Here is a 3,805-nt window from a genome sequence, read left to right on the forward strand (position 1 = left end):
GGGTCCTGGCCCCCAACAAAAAAAATTTACAAAGCCCAATTTTTTTTAAGTTGTAATTTTTAATTTTCTTCATTTGGGCCCCCAACATGAATTTGTAAGAGGCCCCTCACTACCTCACACTCACAGATCTGGTTAGACGAAGGAAGCTGGAAGCAGTAAGTAGCATAGGCGCAGGCGCGCAACACCGATTAGTCGATTACCGAAGCAGGGAAGAACCGAATCGAAGACACCGAACTGACCGAAGTGGCGAAGTGCTGTGTTGTTCATCGCTGTGACTGTGTGGCTGCCTGGCTCACTGCGACTACGAGTCTGCGAAGTGCCGAGTGCGACCGCCACTGGACCAGATTGCAACCAGACGACAGTCCCGACGCCGACCAGACTTCCAGACTTTAATCGGGTAAAAATTCTAATTTCCAAATTCCTGATTTCAGACTTCCAGTCTTTAATTTTGATTGTTTATTGGTGATTTGGTAAATGGTAAATGCTTTAGATTAGGTTAATTTTGTAGGTTGTTGTTTGCTTATTGGTGATTTGGTATTTGGTAAATGCTTTAGATTAGGTTAATTTTGTAGGTTGTTTTTGCTTATTGGTGATTTGGTAAATGCTTTAGATTAGGTTAATTTTGTAGGTTGTTATTTGCTTATTGGTGATTTGGTATTTGGTAAATGCTTTAGATTAGGGTAATTTTGTAGGTTGTTGTTGTTGTTTGCTTATTGATTTTTTTTATCTTGTTATTGTTATTGCTAGAAAAAAATGGAAAGATTTTTTAAAAGGAAAGCATCAACACCTGAATCGAGCTCTGCTCCTTCGATGCCTTGCGAAATTCATTTGAACGATCTTCCTTGGGATCCGGCCGATAGAAAAAGATTTTGGAATATCATCCTAATCAAATGGATGAAATAAAGAGAAAATACTTGCTTAGAGGACCTTGTCAACCACGGGGTCATGCATTTCCAAAAAAATTTGTCGGGAGTAAAGGAAGACGCTTTTGTCCGACTTGGTTTGATCAATATGCTAATTAGTTGGAGTATAGTGTAAAAATGGATAGAGCTTTTTGTTTGTGCTGTTATTTGTTTAGAGATCATTACGTAGGACAATACGGGAGTGATGTTTTTGTAACAGATGGTTTTAATAGTTGGAATAAAACAGAAAGATTTGGTCTTCATGTCGGCGACATCAATAGTTTTCACAATAGAGCACTTAAGAAAAGTGAGGATTTAATGAGCCAAGATCGATCTATTGTTGTTTCCTTTCATAAGCAAACTGAGAAGGAGAAGAATGAGCACCGAATATGATTAGATGCTTCAATTAAGGCCTGTAGGTTCTTGTTGAAGAATGCATTGCCCTTTCGTGGTCACGATGAATCTGAAATGTCTATCTCTAAAGGCATGTTCTTGGAAACATTAGCCTTAATTGGTGATTGCAATGAGGATGTAGGTAAAGTTATATTAAAAAATGCTCCAAAGAATAATCAAATGGTGTCTCCAAGAATTCAAAAAAATATTGTTGCTTGTTTTGCAAATGAAATACTCAAATCCATTCGTAAAGAAGTTGGTCATGATGTGTTCTCATTGCTAGTTGATGAGTCTAGTGACGTTTCTAAGAAGGAACAAATGGCGGTGGTTTTACGATATGTTGATGCACATGGTATTGTTAAAGAGAGATTTTTTGGTATTGTTCATGTGATGGGGACATCTTCTTCAATTCTTAAATCTGCCATTGATAGTTTATTTGCTGAACATGGATTGAGTTTGAAACAAGTAAGAGGGCAAGGTTATGACAGAGCAAGCAATATGCGGGGTGAGTTCAATGGATTAAAGGCCTTGATCTTGAATGAAAATAGCTCGACATATTATATCCATTGTTTTGCTCACCAACTTCAATTAGTTGTTGTGGCGGTTGCCAATAAACATGACGGAGTTGAGAACTTTTTTAATATGTTAGAAATGGTGATCAATGTGGTGAATGCTTCTTGCAAGCGTAAAGACATGCTTCGACAAAGTTACAAAGATAGAGTGCAAGAAGCAATTGGTAAGTGTGAAATTGATACTGGAACAGGAAAATGCCAAGAGCTTTCTCTTATACGAGCTGGACATACACGGTGGGGTTCTCATTACAAACCCATTTTGAGCTTGATTGCTTTGTTTCCGAATGTTGTTGAAGTGCTCCGGTATGTTGAAGAGGACGGGGATAATGGTTTTAGTCGCACTCAAGCAAATGGTATTTTAACATATTTGAAGACATTTGATTTTGTGATTTATTTGCATTTGATGTTTCATATTTTAGAGGTCACAGACTTGTTGTCACAGGCTCTTCAAAAAAAGGATCAAGATATTTTGGAAGCGGTTTCATTGATAAGAGGAACCAAACAACTATTGCAACAATTTAGAGAAACTGGTTTTGATCCACATTTGAAGAAAATGTATTCTTTTTGTAAAGCAAATGGTATTAAGGCTTTGGATATGGAAGACCGTTATTCAAAAAACGGAAGACAAATGACCAACATCACCAATTGTCATTATTACAAGTTTGATATTTTCAACACTGTTGTGGACATGCAAATTCAAGAGTTTGGGGATCGATTTAGTGAGGTAAGTACTGAATTGCTTAAAAATATAGCAGCTTTGAGTCCATGCGATTCATTTTCGCAGTTCAACGTATCAGATTTATTGAAGTTGAGTGAGTTGTATCCTCAAGATTTTAGTCATATGGAAAGGATCACTCTTGAGAAAGAACTTAACATGTACTGTTTGATTGTGCGTCAAGATGAAAGATTTGCCAATTTGAGTGGTATTGCCGAGCTCGCTAGACTACTAGTGGAAACAAAAAAGCATCAAACTTATCCTCTAGTATATCGGTTATTGAAGTTGGCTTTGGTTTTGCCAGTTGCTACTGCAACAGTCGAAAGATGTTTTTCTGCTATGAAGATTGTGAAGTCAGATTTGTGCAACAAAATCGGTGATGAATTTTTGAATGCTGCAATGATATGTACTATAGAAAAAGAAGCACTTCTCGCAATTTCAAATGATGATGTAATTACTCAATTTCAAAAGATGAAGAGTCGTAGGGCGCAGTTGTAAGAGGTAACTTTTTATCATTTTTGTATGAAATTGAAGTTAATTATTATTTTATTTTATATCGTGCCCGTACAATATTTTTTTTGCGTCCGCCACTGTAAGTTTTTGTTTATGTAAGTATAGTATTTCGTCTTTTAGTTGGAGAATTCACACTAAAGTTGGAATTATGTAGGCATATGATTTTTTTTTTTTTGTGGATAAAGTGGCATATGAATCTTTGATGAAATAAGGTAACATTGTTTAGCATAATAATATCTCTTAATCTCTCAATTTTTCTTCTTTATTCAGTTTTTGTGGATGTGATTTGTTTTTTTGTTGATTTAAGGCATCATTCAAAAAAACAAATATGATATGGGTTTTTGTTGATGTTGATCGATCTATTGTGATTTTTTTTTCTTTTATCCTCTAAACATTATAAACCCATTTTTTTCCCTCAGATTTTTTATTTTTTGAAATATTTGATATATGTAAAAAACTTTTCCATCCCTATATTTAAAATATGAAATTCATCAAGATAAGGTTGTTTTGTCCAAGAATGAAAATGAAAAGGTTGAAGGTTAAATTTTTTAAAATTATCAAAACAGCATTATCCTAATGAATTTAATGTTTTAAATATAGAGATGAAAAATTTAGGTTTACTACCATAATACTAATTTAGGTATTATTCTTCCTCTCTTTCACTTGATGTATTATTTAATTTTCAAACCCTTTTTTTTCAACAATTTATT

The 3,805-nt window shown here is 34.7% G+C and overlaps 1 pseudogene; it reads left to right on the top strand.

Annotated features, from left to right (window-relative positions):
• The first annotated feature begins 753 nt into the window (after window positions 1-753).
• Window positions 754-3,080, top strand: LOC112509009 (annotated as a pseudogene).
• Window positions 3,081-3,805: the final 725 nt, after the last annotated feature.

This window comes from Cynara cardunculus, assembly GCF_001531365.2.
Source record: "Cynara cardunculus var. scolymus isolate 2C chromosome LG 3, CcrdV1, whole genome shotgun sequence".
NCBI classification, from domain to species: Eukaryota; Viridiplantae; Streptophyta; class Magnoliopsida; order Asterales; family Asteraceae; genus Cynara; species Cynara cardunculus.